Here is a 17,283-nt window from a genome sequence, read left to right as displayed (position 1 = left end):
AAACAGTATGAAAAAATATAAAATAGTAACAAAAACAAACTACAGACCAAACTAATCCCTCCCATGTCACTGCCAGATTACTAATCACAATATGAGGTCACTCTATCATCAAAAGCCTGCACTAGGAATACAAAAGAAATATGAAGTATAGTTCACAGGATAAATATGATTTTTGACTTAAGTCTGATTAAGACTTCATTGACTAGAACTAATGTGGCCTCCACAGATCCCGAATCTGAAATCATCGAGTCATTGCTTGTTACAAAACATTAAAAGACAGGGGAAAGACAAACATCACTCAGACTAGTTCAGCATCCATTCCGATATATATTTGAAGGTATAAGAGTGAATATACCTTTTGTAATCGTCGTAATCATCTCTGTTCACTTTGATGAAAGCAGGTTTGAGATTATTTTCTTTATTTGATCATATCTAATGACTTACAAACTAGAACCTGTTTACTGATTATCAAAAGGATCCAAAAACATGGATTTAGTCATGTAAGAAAAAGAAAGTCACCTTGTATTTTTGTAAGGTTTCTTGCATCAGAACATGATAAAAAGGAATCGCGTGGTCCTTATCAATTCTTATAATTAGATAAATATTTGGATAATCAATAGCATATATGACAAATGACACTGCCATTATTTATTTGACAAGAACTAAGCCAAAATACAGAAACTGTGGGTTGGAAAGCTCAGTAAACTCAATGATTCCAGCACCTACGATCATTTCAAATAATGATGTTTTCATGTTATCAATCATTTGTATCGTTGTGGAGGATGTTTATGTATACTGTGGCATTCATGTATGCACAGCTCCGTTAATGTCCCTTTTAATAGCATTTTAATCAGGAATCCTGTAAAGGACTGTGATTGGACGGATGGAAAAATCTTGATTCTTGTCTTTTGCAGACATTCTTTTGTAGATTTAGGTGGGATTGGGATGGTTGTCCTGCGTAAAAAACCATTGCTACATGTAATGAACCAAATCGGGTAAAGCTTTAGTCGTTGAGTTGATGGCCTCATATTTGACTCAGGAGTATTTTGGATTACAGGAGAGTTCATGATCAGCTCAATGACTGCAATGTTCACAGCTTGTGTGGCTGCAAAACAAATTCAAATCATTACAGTTGTGCCACTGTGCCTGACGATTGGTGTTTGTGTTGGTATGCATTGTAGTTTTTACCAAATTGACTATTATGGTCAAACATCTGTTCTTTTCTTCTGTCTGACAACATTGTCAGGAAGGTCTTGTGGTTTGTTCAAAATTAACAAACCTAATGTTGCCATCTTTTTTTGTTTCGTTTTTGTATAACTTCTGTCATTAAATTTACAGGCTTCAACCTGCATGTACAATCTTAGTCAGAGAAGTAGCTCTCAGGTTCAGCACTCTCTGGTAGCTCTGAGCACAGTCTGACCCTGTGGTGAACTTATTGGGAAATCCACTCCTGATGATTGGCAGCATTCGTGAATGTTTTCTACACGTGAAGAGCCTTTCTCACTGTAAAATGATGGTTTACGAGTTATTCGGGAAAAAGGCCTTATAACCATTCCCAGACTGATAGGCAGCAACAGCTTAAGAAGATCTTCACACATCTGTTCATGGCCTCTTCATCTAAGCCAGGTGTGTTTGAACATGGAAACATCTAAAACATGCAGGGCAGTGGTTGTCCAGGCCAAGAAGACTGGGTAATGCTGCCTAAGACAATTCTTTGTTCTTTTACCTCAATGATAATGTGTGATTACTGCAGACAGGCAAATTGCTAAGAACAGCATTTATTGTGTTGCTATTACATAATATTAAAACATATTTGATTAGCAGCTCCTGGATGCTACTTAACTATATTTCCTATACAGTAAAAGCTGTAAGAGTGGGATTTGGTTATAACACAGTCTGTCTTGGTATATGACCTGTTGTTTTTGATCTAGTAAGGACCAGAGGATTTTTTCTTTATTTTATTAATATTAACATAATGTTACATAAAACCTGAAAACGGAAGGAGGTTGTTCACATGACACACAGCTAAAAATAAAACCTTATTTGGTATGCTGAAAGAGGTTCCTAAATAAATGTAACCACAAAAATGCACTCAGTGTAAAGCAGATTAGGGTAATAACCTTCAAGGTGCAGAAAGTAACTGTATGAGAGTCCATTTGAATTTCTGTATTACAGCCCATCTGCCAAAGAGATCACTATAAATATTGAATCTTATTTTGATCATTTGCCACCACCAACAACATGCCATATCCAGTCAAACTGACAAACCTCGTATTAAACCTTATATTAAACTCAACTTAACTTAACTAAAATAAATCAAGCAATGCTTCAGATTTTGGTTGTATTTTCAAAGTGATGTAAAGATAAATAGAGGGATTACTTAAAAAAGTATTGTACTGTGTCTGCAATGTTTCCTCTATTAAAATCTTAATTGGAAGGCCTCTAGCACCACTTGAAGCTAATATTCTATAACATAAGTCTTGATAATTTCCTACTCTGTGCCCTCCCAAATATTAGAAAATGAATTATTGAAAATAAGAATTCAGCTTCTTGTGCACTTTATGAAAGTCATGCCTGTTGTATAAAAAGTTTGATTGCATAATATTTTATTTCAAATATGATTTAGGACATTTATAATTTATCTGCAAGACTGGACAGTATTGGGCTGTAATTGTTATTCATTAATTTTATAGAGGCATTTGGTTGTAAAGACATAAACTTGTTGCCCGTGGGGAACATGGCGTGTGCCATGTTTTCTTCCAACTCTCCCCCCGGCTGCTTAGACTCTTCCCAAGGAAGCATGGGTATTATGTTCGGCCAGTGTTTCATAATAATACAAACGCATGACTTGGGTTTCTGCCTTTGGTATTTTGGTATTTGTATGGTATTTGATGAAGGAAGTGTTGGTCTGTGATGCAGCTCCAGCTCCAGCATCAGGATCCCTGTACTGAGCTGTGACTATGTTAAATACATTTGAAAATGTAGCATCACATTAATGCAATGCACAACTAAATCCCCATTTCTCTGCTGTTGAACATTGTACATCACCCTTTCTTGTCCTTTCCTGCTTGAACGTTGGTTGGGGAAAACAAAGAAGGAAGAACTAGAAAGCCAATGAATTTTGTCATAACTCTCCACTTGCCAAATGTCTGAGAAATTAAAGTAAACAGGCAACGCACAAGTATGCCTGAGCACATGATGAATACCGTCTCGGTGACACCGTAGACACCAGGGTACATTTGATCCAACCGGTTCAGTCTCACTCAAACAGTGTGACGATAAGGGTATTATTTATTCAATACTGCCTCCTTGTCCCGTTGTTTGTATCCATGGAGCTGAGTAGTAATGAGAAGCTCTGACAAAACTGGGATGTTGAACACCTCCTGACAGAATTGCACTACTTCATGACAGGTAAAATAACTCTTTGTGGAACATTAAGTTGTGCTGGCATCACTTTGTTTTAGTTTGACCAGATACAACATTGTGAATAAAGTGGGAGCAGATGCTGCCCCTCTGTATGTCCTCAGATTTGGCTGTATGGACAAGTCATTTTTGGATGGGTCAAGAGGGACTGCTTGTAATGGAAAAGCAGTCAGCCGCCAACGCTAGCTTGCAGTTTGAGTGTGGTAAGTACATGGGGGGAAAAAAATGTGGAAAAGCTGAGACGTGTCTGGGATGGAAGCTGTGTTCTGGTCAGAAATGTCAGGCTGTTTTTATGGTTCTCCAGTTGCAGTTAGATGTAAAGTTAGCTGGTTCTTGTGACTTCCACCGTTGCTCTTGAATGTACAGTATTGCTGCTTATAGCATGGTTCTTTTTGAAATGAGAACTACAAATGCAACTGCATGCAACTATAATCCTAGGGTTGATTCAGCATTATTCCTCTCACTTGTTTTTCATTTTTTGCCCTCATGCTCTACCAACTTGCTCATTCAGTGAGCGATGAGTTTGCACTGCCACAGCCTTTTAACTATAGGCTGTTTCAGTGGACTGGCTTTCATCATGAGATGCATCGTTATGTTATTTTTTTAATTATTTAAGTCAGCACTAGCAACTTAAAGTTTTTTTTTAGGTGAGTCTGATATCTAAAGCACTTTGTATGTGCAAGTTTTTTTTTCATCCGTGCTTAAGTTGCAGTTGGTCTCTACATACCACTGAATAATTTACAAGCATGTCCCTCCCAGAGGGACATCAGCGTTGTGCCAGAAGATGGTTTTTCTTATTTTGTCGTTTTAATTTTAAGAGTTGTTATTTTCCCTAATGGTTTATTTGCTTTGTTTGGCAGCCGTTATTCAGGGACCTATGTGGTGTGGCTGTAAGTGAAAGAATAAACTATATTCTTTGCTCTCTTCTCACCTCATATTGCTGTACGGTTGAAACATTATGGTGGAGTGTATCTGGGAACACTGCCTCTGCAGCAGTATTTACACAGCTCATGCTAAGCTGTGCAGCTTTTGAAATGCTAATCATCTGAGAAGGCTTGCTTGTTTACTCTAATGCTCAAGAATGCCACCCTCTCCAGAGAGCACATTTCATGCTCAGGGTGTTTATCAAGGTTCCTGATGAGTAGAAATCACATAATACTAACAGAAGTCATATATTAAGGGGGGGGGAAATTGGCATGTTTCTATTATGTCACCCAATATGCTTCTGTTGTACATGTCGTGTCTGTGATTAAAGCAGAGCCTTAATATGTTTTGCCTATACTCTGCTGGTTGTGATCCGTGCACTATGACAGCTCAGAAAGAAACACCAGCACCGTCTGTTTCTAAGGGATTTTTTGGTGGGTTTTTTTTTCTCCACCTTTGATGACATTTTTTTTTGCATCTCTTCAGAGCGCCTGCCTGGAGAATAATGAGGATGCGTGCAGCATTAACTTATGTAATGGTGTGCAAGAGGAGGGCTGAAATGGGGGGGGTGCTCTCGAAGAGGAGGGGTTGCAGTGAAAGAGGAGGGGGAAGAAGAGAAGAGTGATGAGCTCATGCTGCTGCACTGCAGCTTTTATAGACACTCTCCACCTTTTGGTCTTCTTGCATGCCAGTTTGTGTGCAATAATCAGTCAATTGATTTATTCATATGAAAATGTGTATGCATGTGCAGAACCTATTTAGCTCTGCTGCAGAATTTAGATGCATCTGATTTTACTTCCCTGCTCACCAATCTGTGAATTATTATGTGAACATTGTCCGTTCCCTGCCAAGTTGATGGTACAAACAGTTGACGCTCAGCTGTGATCAAGCAGAGCTGTCAGAGCTCAGTTTGGTAATTGCTTTTAGTCCACCAACTCTTCTCAGTGACGAGGCAGTACCTCATTATCCAGTGTGTTTTGATTTATATGAGAAATGAGCAAGGTGGAGTACGGACAAGGGATTGGGGGAGTTGATAATGCAGCAGCATATTTATGCCTCCACACAGATTGGTCCCTGTGGGATCTTTTAGCTCTGTCTCAGCCTGAAGCGCATAATAGATGGATAAAATACTGCTCTTAGTAGACACCTAAACAGTGGGAATGCCGTTGTCTAAGAATCTAAATGCTCATATCGTAGATACATGAATCATTTCTGGGACCACTCGGAAGAAGAACAGCTGCATCACTATACGCTATTCATAATAAAGTCGGATTGATCAAGACTGATTAAAGAAGAAAAGCAGAATTTTACTTTTTAGATACTTAATATTTGATTGTGAGGTCCGTTTTTCTTGTGTGCATTGCAATTAGCACATGTCCCTTTTGGATGGTGTAATAACTGCTCTGTCAGGACGGCCGGGGCTGTGACTGGTAAACAGTCATTAAAGTGTAATGCCTATTTTTATTGGATTCATTGCTTTTGTGGTGTGTCTAAATTGTAGCTAAACTCTATCCTATATTTTTCTCTTGTATACAAACATTTTGATCTGTTAAGGGGATATAGAGCCTTTTTTTTTCTTTTCATCTGTCTGCCTTAGTTGTTGCCTTGACAACTAGTCAAAGATCTGAGCACATGCTTGTAGTTGTGATACATTTTCACTCAATGAGGAGCCCTCCACAAATAAATGCCTGCATAATTCAGACTCCTGCCATCTCCAAGTTTCTTCTCTGTAACATCCTCCAGTTCATTTGTTCCACACAGGTGTTTACAAGTTTAGAAAGTGATGCATAATTATCTTTATTATGGTTGTTACTTCTTCTAGTAGTAGTAAGTAAAGAGATATTTTTAACTTATTACTCAAACTCATAACCATCCTTAACCTTTCAGTAAAGGTGCATCAAATGATGCAAATCAAACAGTAATTTCTGTCCAATGAAACCAATACCAAATTATTCTCCTTATGAACATGTCCACGTGTAACTTAAATAAACTTTCAGTCTCTCCTTCCCTTCTCCTTTTCGCAGGATAAATCTTTCCATTCCTGTTCTGCTTTACATCAATGTGTTTCTCCACCCTCTTTGAATAAAGATACATTGAATTTTTTTCAGTAAGTAATATATCCCCAAATCCTCGATCAGTTTTAGTGCAGTGCGTTGTGCACCAGCACCATCTGTTGGCAGGGAGACTTCAGGACAGGGCACAGCCCCAAGGACTAAGAAAAGCTCCTGTGACTTCTCATTGAGGTCTCATGTGGAAATCTCTCCTGCTGCATGAATCAATGTTTTATTTGTTTAAGAAAAAACTAAAAACTTGAGTTAACCTTAAGAAACCATCAAAGTAATCTGGTGTTAATGGCCAGACAGACAATTGATATGTGCCTTCTGCTGTGAGCAAGTCAAGGGCAGAGAGCAGGGAAATTAAACAATGGGGGATATTTTTAAGTCAAATACACGAGCGGGCCTGAATTCCACTGTGAGTCATCAGAGAGGAGAGAGATGATAAATTAAGGCAGATGGGGGCTCGTGCTTTGTCAGGAGTCCCACAGAGGCTGCTGCAGCCTTGTAGATAGTTTCGCTGGCTTTTGTCCCAGATAGCTTCCGCTTTACTGCCAGAGTTTACATAAATGTTTGTGTTTTAATGATTTCACTTGGAAGTTGTTTTTTGTTTTTTTTAGTAATGTACAATCTGAATTATTCCTGCAATGTGAGTAACCCAACAACACAAAACTTTACTCGGTTTCCTTAAAAAAATAAAAAAGAATTCCTTGTATAAAGGATTTTAATGGGATATATTTTGTCATTGCTTTTTTTTTTTTTTTTTTTTTTAGCTCTACACAAGTACACAGGGCTGGTGGACTGTTGGAGAAGGCTACAGTTCTTTTTATAAAGTCATTTACAGCACAAAAAAAGTTAAGATTTTCAAGTGACTTCATGTGACTGGAGTTCTTACTTCTCTTAGATGTACACAATGGTTAGATGACCTGTTATCTAACTACGTACTTTTCAGTTTGTGCTCTGGCTGTCCGAGGATGTGCTCCGGTTGAGAGCTCAGATTTCCCCTTAGGCAACACCATGTGTCCTAAAGAGGGAGGAAAAGGGAAAGAAACAACCAGTGACCTTGCAGAGCTGCAACATGCAGGCTCCAAACATGTCCCCTCTGAACCACAGACGTCCACACAACAGCTGAGTAAATGACCACCGACTCGGGCGGAGGCGTGTTTGGTGGTGAGGGCAGGTTGAAAGCTGGTGGTGGAAATGGATAGATTGACTAATTAGAGAAATGGATACACATTCAAGGAGTGAGGCTGGGAAGGGCACAGCTGAGTGAGGAGGGGGGAGGGTGCCGAGCATACGGAGAGCCTCCTCTTTCATTGACGTTTTGGGGAATGTGCTGATTAGTGGAAAGTAAACCAGTCAGATGGAAGTCCCTACTCTGCTATGCCTGACAGGGAAACAGTAGGTCTCCAGTGCCCACGGTCAGTTTACCCTTCTGCAACTTGTCATCTGAGTTGGGATCTTGTTTCGCTCTGTACGGACCAACCCAGAGACAGATGTTTGGAGGTAGGTGGGCTCTATGCAATGTGTGTGATCTCTCTAAGTCCTTAAAGGTTCTGCAGCAGAGACAGCAGCTGTTTGCATTGTTCAGCACTGCAGGTGTGTTGGACGCTGGTATGTCGCCTGATTGAAAGTACCAACCACTGGAAAGCATTTTCTCTATTATGATTAGTTGAATACTTTTGTTTTTCTAGACGTGCAGACACCAACTCATAGGGAGTTTCAATTGGTTTCTATCGTTGTTGTTTTTTTTTAAGTAGATTTAGTAGTAGGTTTTCCAGCTAATTTTAAAAACATCAAAAGGAATAAGTGAGTGTTTTGTGGAGAAAGTTTGTAACATGCAAGGTATTCTAGTATTGTATAGGCTGGTATTACACTTGTACCAATGCTGAATGAGCCCAGGGGAACAGTTTATTTATTTATCTTGGTCAGGGTCAAATTACATCCGTCTCAAAGTTATGCTGTATGGTTGTCAAAGTTATCCGCCATTACTGGACTCTATCAGGTTATATTTACACCCGTGACTAGACACAACATTGCTCCGACCGACAAATTGGGCTGTCACACTTATGACTTTCAGAAGGCACCTATTCTTGCCTGTTAGGCTTTCAAAATTAAAATTGTGCATAATTTCACATCCACAGCAAAGGACAAGCATGCAATGAGATGATCTCATTAAAAAGGCAACATCTCTGTCAGTAAGCAAACTATTAAATTGTGGAAATCAATATGTAAATATGATATTTTTGCCTTTTTATGGAGCTTTTTTCTGATTTTTTTTTTTTTTTTTTTTTGATCCCCCATCCAAATATGAATATGATGTGAAAATATGATTATGTTTACATAATTGCAATTACACGGGTCAATCTTGACAGGCCTACTAACGGTAGATTTTTTTTCATTGTTAGCGTCTAAGATGCACCTTGTTGATGTTTTTCAGTCCAACCTACAGCAGGACCTCTAATTACTGCAGATTTAGTCCACCCAGACCCCCTCTCATTGAGCAGAATGGATAACTTAGTGAGAACATCATTAGACCTTATTAGATGCACAGAGCGTGAGACTGCTTCTCCCTCGTTGGTCTTGCTGATCGTGAGAACAATGGCTGGAGAATAAGAGCTGCACTGTGCTGAATGCATGGGCACTTCCCACTGTCTTTACATCTCATGTAAGTCGTCCCGTTCTCTCCGTTTTTCTCCTAGTCCATTTCCAGCACACCCATCTCCATCAAGTCCCATGTATTATTGCTGAGCTTCGTTTCACAGTACAGCAAATAAAAGGCAGAATTCCCTACTGTGACAATTAGGCACAGTGCAGCAGCCATGAATCTCAAGGGTATTTTATTACACCTGCTTCCGTGGTGTTTCATCAGTAAATGCACAGTAATGGCAAAAACGGTGAGCTAGCTTTCTTGGATGAGCTGCTCATTATACTGCAATGTGTCAACACTGGAAAAAGTTACAATAACGTCTAAAAGCCGCTTGGACACGTTTCAGAAAAGAGAAGCTTTTCCTAAGAGCATCTGCTTATTAGATGTAAGACGAAGTCCAGCGGGCCTTAAGATGACCCGTCACACTGGCCAAGCCAATCCTGTGGACTTTCAAGCATTACATACAGAACTGTAAATCCTTAATGTTAAACTTATGAACAGAGGCAGGTAAAAAAAAATATATATATTTTCCTGTTATGAGTGCTGGTTTGAGCATGTAAACCCCTCCCTCTCTCAGAGATTACTCCTCTCAGATGTCATTGCAAACTTGATGTGGTATGCTTTAGTTTACACAAACTTAAAGTGAGCCAGATTACCTTATTTATACAATGGATTTATTGGACAGCCTGGATGATGAAGCCTGGAAGCCTGATGGCTCGTGGATGGAATATGCTCCTTTCAATGATCACAAGCCCTCACAGTGTCTGCATTGCTCAGTAGTTAGGTAGTTAGTAGCATTTCATAACTGGGCTACAAGTATCACTTGTGCGTAACAAATCCAACTACATTTCATGTATTTACTAAAGAATCCCTCTTGCTATTGAAGAAAAAGAAGTACAAGATTACATTTATCAAGGCTTCACTTATGTCAGGAAAAGGGGATTTTTTTAAGGATATCAGAAGTTTGATAACACCCTCATACCTGCATACTAAATTAAAATGTACAACCAGGATGCTTAGGGTGATTAAATAAAACCAACAAAAAATGAAAATGTACAACCAGCATGCTTAGGGTGATTAAATAAAACTAATAAAAAACAGACTAACTGGTCTTCTTTAGAGTCTGGTGAGTATGTTAAGCTCAGTACAGAGCCTCAAAGTTTCCTGTCCCTTCTAGCTGTTAAGGGAACCCATATTCACACCTTCCTGAATGTAACACTATATTGAAAATGTACCGGTAGTTTTCATTGTCGTATGGAAACTAGGTAATATTTTTATTGATCACCTTGTAGTTTGCTAATTGGAATAAGATGAGCAGTGGAACCAGCTTTAGGAATTACATTCTGCTACCTTTAGACCGGTTATGAATATGGGGAACACAGGAAATGCCCAAAAATGCAATACTGAGCTCAACCACTTGCAAAAAATCCAAACCAATTCCATATAATTGATGTGGAATATTTTTTGCGACCAACTCCGTTTGGCTTTCAGCCGAGACAAACGGGCTCTCCATGTGCTACTGCTACACACACAAACAAGGGGCCAGGTAGGAAAGCGCATCACTGCCTGTAATTCGCTATGATTGGTCGGTCAGGTTGACGACGTCCATATGTCTGGTGAGTCTGTGCATCAGCATTAGGGCTGGGCGATATGGACAAAAAGTCATATCTCGATATTTTCTAGCTGAATGGCAATACTCGATATATATCTCGATATTTTTTCTGTGCCTTAATTGGGGTTTCCCCCAAAGCATTATAGCATAGCATCTCTGTTAGCTTCATTTTTTTCTGAGGCAAACCCTTAAAAAAACCTTCAGTTTTAATACAAAGCCTCGTGCCAAATGTCACACAGGTTCCTTTATTAACAGAGGTCTGCACAATATCAAAATGTATAAAACAAATGAAATAAAAATAAACTGCCTGCATATATAGAATAAAAATGCTTCTTGAATAAAATAAAACAAATATCCCTTTCCTGCATAACAATTAAATTAAAATACACTGTGCAATTAATACAATGTAGACAGTAACGGGCAGACTTTTCCACTGAGGTTGACAGTTGTGCAAATAACAAAATGTCACAAAATAAGCGATATCAAAATCATAATTTTTTTTTTTTTTTTTTTTTTTTTTTTAGAAATCGATATAAACGATATTGTCTCGTACCATATCGCGTTTGAAAATATATCGATATATATTAAAATCTCGATATATCGCCCAGCCCTAATCAGCATAGAACTGCAATTTATAAAATGTGCCCTAGACAATCCCATGATCTCTGCAGTTTGAAAGATTGTCTTCATGTTGTAATCCTTCACGATCTAATAGGGTCATATGGCCCACCCCTAATGTGTAGCCACAGCTGCCCCGGGCCAGACTGACGGAAACGTGGCCAACGGCCTCTCCAACAACAACTGTAACTTTCACACACATTCACACATAACGAGGCGCTCACTGGGCCAAAGTGAATGTAAAATGTGGCTCCAGTTGCTTCTCATAATGTTTTCTTTTACTTCCTGTGTGTTACCTGCCCTTTGTTCATACCTGAATGTCCTGCATAGTCAGAACTCCAGACCAGATAATGAGGTTTAAAATTTCACACACATACATCTGCCACTCTTTTTCCCATAGATTAAATATTTACTTTGCCAAGTTTTTGCTGGCCAAAAGAGAAGAGTTCCCTTGGATTCCAAGCCGTTACTTTACTGTAAAAGCCACTAAAGAAAATAGACTCCACCAAAAAAGATAACATTCTCATCTGACCCTTTCATGTCAGTCATAGATTAACATGTGGGTGTGAGAATTATTCTCTACCGATACTTCCTCCTGCTTTTTTATTGCCCCTGAGGGCATTAGGAAGTTCACTTGATTTCAATTGACAAAATGATTGTGGTCAGTGAAAAGAATCCAAAAGCTCTCTTTGTTACACCCACGATTTCTTAGGAAAAGCTTTAGGATTCCAGAAAATGGAAGGTGGGAAAACATCCTGCCTGCCCTCTTTTATTTCCAGTAGTTATCAAGCCCATTTATTTTTGTAGAGTATGTGGCAGATAAACAAGAGTAGAGTGTAATCAGTATACACAGGATTTATAATTCTCAAACAAATGCAATCATCATCACTAATGTTGAGACTTAACATGACTGATGTTTGCATGAGGAAAAGGCTTCTCAGAGGGCTAGTTTATTATCCTGCAGGCTCTCAGAACCAAGACAGAGGGCTTCTAATAAGTAATTGAAGGGCTACAGATCAATAGGCCTGCAGCATGAGCTCTACTTAAAGTCAATAAAACGGTAAGCTTCATGATGCGTGCATCAAACCTCCTAGGACACGACCAAGGTGGCGGACAAATTTGAAATCTTTTCCAATGAAATAACAGGAATTTCTTGTTTTAGTGTGCTTACTAAAGCTCAAACAACCTTTTACTAAATAGAATTCAGCGAAAGCCAAACATCATTATCCACTGTCAGTCAGTAAAATGGCTCGGTCTCAAGAGAAGGCTGTAAAAGGTAAACGGAGTAATGAAGCCATTGACATGGTGCTGATCAACCACTCCTCAAGCGATTGTCATAATGAATCCATGTCCGCTTATTATTTGCTGCGAAGCCAGGCGTCCTGGACCAGTTTCAGCCTGCCCGCATGGAGTTCATGCTGAAATATCAGATCTGCTGACTTGCATCCACTAGGTCTTGTGGAGACGTGGTATGAATGGAACTTGCACACTCAGGATATCTTGTTCCACTGGAATATGTCAACATGAATGCTTTTCTCAGCACTCGCTTGACCTGCACAAAAGATGTACTTTTTACAGGAAGCCAATCAGGGATGATTGCTATATCTCTGTGCTTTTGTCTGTGATTGATTGCTTCCCTGCAGTCTATATGGCTTTGGAAAAAGAAAACAAAAGCACGAGCAGTTAATGTTTTCTTTCCCTTTCTTTCTTTTCGTTTTACATCATTTTTGAACATTTTGTGCCTGGTGGAAATCTGGACAATTTTCCATGAACCTCTACTTTCGAGGGAGATGATAATCGTTGATCATTTCTTTTCTTTTTAAACTTCTGAAGAGCTTATAACCATGCCTTTCAATTTGAATATTCAAACACAGCTGGGCACAGCTCTCATTGCATGCTAACTTATCTTGAGTTGTTTTATGTTCATTAGATGGCTGTGTCTAGAAGGAAGCTTGTTTTCTTCTTGGATGTGCAGCAGTGTTGGAAAAAGGGGAAAAGAACACCTAACGGCCAGGATTTCCGTTGACAAAAGGAGATCCTGACACAGCAGTTTGGTTCAATTGCTGACTTTCATTACAGGTCAGAAATCCTGACTGCGGAAGGAAAAGAAATGACTACAGAAAGCTATTTCTTTATGAACATAGCTACAAATCTATTTAGATTTGCTCTTCGGGATAATCAAAACTTTTCTTCTTGTTGAATACATTCAAATCTTAATTTAAAACAACTTCTGCGGTTGTATTGAATCCTCAAAGTTGTCTACTCAAATCTTTCATTTATTAGCTTCTGAATAAACTAAAGATACGAAATAAAACTGCAAGGTTATTGTGCGTTCAGTTGAGGGTCAAAGTTGTTATCCCTCTTTTTGCAATCAAACAAAACATCAGTTTTCTTTGAAAATACTATAAAAACCAAAACAAATCTACATTAAGCTGAATTAAGATATTTGCAGATGTTGCTGTTCTATTAAAACAACAGAAAATAAATACAACAAGGCCAAAATTATTATCTCTTTAAATAATTAGTAATCACTAGTCTTCGTTTTGTGACTTTAGTTCCCAAGCTGGCGCACATCAGGATCTTGTTTTTGGCAAACTTCAAAAGTCATCGTCCTGTGGCAGTGGCAACTTAAAATTGGACACAATTGTATTTTCTTTACTTTCCACGTTGTTTCTTCATGATCCCATTCATCAAATCAAGGTTCCCTGTGCCTGCAGCAGCCAGACACACCCACAACATGAGCTGTGTTTTCTGAGTTGAAGGCCTCACCGTCCTCCATCAAACAAAAGCAGCAACCCCAGTGCCCAAACAGCTCAAGTTGGGTGTCATCAGATCAAAGGACAAACTTCCAAAACTCATCCCCATGTCTCAGATATCCCCATAGGCCATCTTCATGCTGGCTTTGGTCTGCTGCTATATGAACAAATGAGTTGTTGTTGGGCGATGACCTGGAAGGCCAGGGACTGCAACATCAACATCAAACATCGAGTGCAAAAGTCCAGAAGAAGCCATTCCACTGACACTAATCTTTGCAGCTATCTGGGGGATCTTCTTGTTGTCTTTCACTAACCTCATCTTCAAACTTTTGAAAATCTTGCACTGTCAACCATGTTCAGGTTTGTTTTTAATAGAGTTTGTCTCCTCATTCTTTGCAATGATGCAACATTCAGCTCCTCCAGAGTTGTGAAAAGCTTGGAAATCTCAGCAGCCTTCCCGCTTCAGATGAACATCTTCTTCTTTATGATTGCCGGGCTGATTTCTTTACTTCCTGGCATAATGATATCACTTCTTAACAAGCAGGTAAAAGCGCCTCTCTCAATCAAATGTTGAAGTGACATGTGCTCATAGACAGGGCTGCACATAATTATTTTGGTCTGGTGCTCAGAGGAGCCCCTGGATATGTGACTTGGGCCTCCAAAAACACGGTGACCCGTCTCGCCGGACCGATAAAAGAGGGATGCAGGAAAACGATATTTATTCACTTATAAAGATGAATGGCTCAATATGGTCCTTTACAAAGTTAATTTATTTCAATAATTCAACTAGAATATGGTGTAAAAGTTAAATTATTTCAATAATTCAACTAGAATTTGGTGTAAAAGTTAACTTATTTCAATAATTCAACTAGAATATGGTGTAAAAGTTAATTTATTTCAATAATTCAACTAGAATATGGTGTAAAAGTTAATTTATTTCAATAATTCAACTAGAATATGGTGTAAAAGTTAATTTATTTCAATAATTCAACTAGAATATGGTGTAAAAGTTAATCTATTTCAATAATTCAACTAGAATATGGTGTAAAAGTTAATCTATTTCAATAGATATGTTGAACCTTTATTTGTTATAATTTGGATGATGGAATTGTTTATTGATTTCATAAAATATTCTCAAATTTATTTTTTATTTGGGGTTTTCATAAACTTTGAGCCATTAGAGAGCAGCGTCTTGCTGGCGCAGGTAACTGCTGCACGCAGTGACGGACACTGGCTGATTTATGGTTCCGCGTTGCACCAACGCAGAGCTTACGGGGTAGGATACGCGGGAGTGCGAACGCACGGTGCGCGTCGCCGCGTAACATCTTGCAGCCACTTCTCGGCGAACACACGTTTTCTGTTCGATTCGGGTAGTGGTTCAGTTTGGCGTCTCTTTGTAGTTGGTGGCGGTGGAACGCCAAAATAATTACTTAATGGCGCTTGCTTCTTGGACATTTTGACAAGACGTGTCGGGGTTTGTTCAGTAAAGCTGATCCTTACCTCTCTTCCTGCAACGATCATGGAGGGGGAGTAAGGACGCGCTGTGATTGGCCAGTACCAACTTTAAGTGGCGGTTCTGGGGAAAAGCTCTCCCAATAGATTTTTTAATATTAGTATTCTGGTCTGGCCACAACCAATAATATGAGCCCCAGCTGTTGGTACGCAAAAGCGCTTCGCAGCACAAGATTGACAGCGCACTGTGGATTTTGACGGCGCATGCGCTCTGGCGGCCCACTTATGTGCAGCCCTGCTCATAGAGATCTTTAAGTACAGGTGTGGTTTGAAGGCTAGTTTTCAGTGCATTCTGTACAAATAAAACATAACTATGTATATTACATTCAAAGTTTAATCAAATAAGGGCCTTAATTAATGTTTTACTGTATGAATTCAGTTTTATGAATAATGGAATCATTGGTCACTATTTTGGAAAAATGTTCCATAATTATTTGGGGATATACATTACAAGTCATAATGAGTTAACTTGTGTCGTGGGAGTTTCTCTCATCAACACTGTGTTGCTACAGTAGGTTGCTCAGACAGTTTAAATCACAACAGAGTAGAGGCTATACTGGCATATTTGTTTTCCTCTCTGACTTGACTTGAATTCCCTTGTTGAAATCCATTATGTTAATACCACAGCAAGTCATGACTGTTTTGGCACCTTTTCTGAAAAAGCAGTTTCCTATCCGCCTAAGGAGGGGCATGAAAATTAAATATGTTCTTGTTTTGCTCTTTTACGTCCAGCCGGAGCAAATTGTGATGCCCTCAATAATGATTGGTTTGCATGTCCTAACAGGAGACTAACTATTATTTCTCAGTCTGACATGTTTCTATACGTCATGGTCATCAGTTTCCCCTGAATCAAAAACTGGAACAGATGATGGAGCAGGTATCAGAAAGGCGGCTTTTATATGTAGTGCCAATGTAAACAAATGCATGGGGCGGCACTCAGGGCTCCCTGGGGCTGAATTTGCGCTTTGTTTATGCTGTGGACTCTTAATGCTATGAAGGCAAGATACCAGGGTGGAGTTCAAGGCTGGAGGGAAGTAAAGTGAGTAACTGCGTTTACATGGAGTCAATAACCCTTTTAAAACCCGAATATTAGCAATGCCCCGGTTTTGTACGGCCATGTAAACACCAATAACCCCTTTGAATAACCCGAATTTGCTCATATTCGGGTTTTTAAAAACCCGAATATGACCCCTGGGTTACTCCTTTTAAAACCCGAATATTTGGTCATGTAAACGCCAAACGGAATATCCCGATCAAACGGAACATGAATTTGTTTTCTGCGCATGCTCTTTTCGCAAGGAATCTTGGTCTTTTGAGTCCAGGACGTACTTCTAAACATGGAAAAACGCAAGACCACGCCACACTTTTGGAGTGAGGAGGAGACTAATCACTTCATAAATGTAATGAAGGATATGAACATTTTGGCATTTGTAGACGGTAGAAAGTACGGGGATAGCGAGTTTTACAAGAAGGTGAGCAAAAAGTTGTGCAAAGCAGGATTTGTTTTGAATTTGGATACAGGAAGAAGAAGCGGAAATGACGGTAATTGCGTCATGATGTTCTCCACGCGTCGCTGTTTTGATCGAGATATCCCAAATGATTAATCACCATGTATACAGGGATAACCTTGTTTGCTCACGCATGTAAATGTAATATTCCGAATGTTTCAGTAACCGGAATATTAGCAATAACCCGAATTTTGACTGCATGTAAACGTAGTCAGTGTCTCTCCTC

General features: G+C 39.2%; 1 protein-coding gene across 6 annotated transcripts in view; it reads left to right on the top strand.

The window, feature by feature from the left end:
- Nucleotides 1-17,283, top strand: part of LOC133457016 (IQ motif and SEC7 domain-containing protein 1-like) — a 107,047-nt gene that overhangs the window by 61,947 nt on the left and 27,817 nt on the right. The gene's annotated exons all lie outside the window — the stretch shown is intronic.

Source organism: Cololabis saira, chromosome 12 (assembly GCF_033807715.1).
Source record: "Cololabis saira isolate AMF1-May2022 chromosome 12, fColSai1.1, whole genome shotgun sequence".
Lineage (NCBI taxonomy): Eukaryota > Metazoa > Chordata > Actinopteri > Beloniformes > Belonidae > Cololabis > Cololabis saira.
Note: the sequence above shows the minus strand (reverse complement) of the source record. Positions and strands in the feature narration are given on the sequence as shown.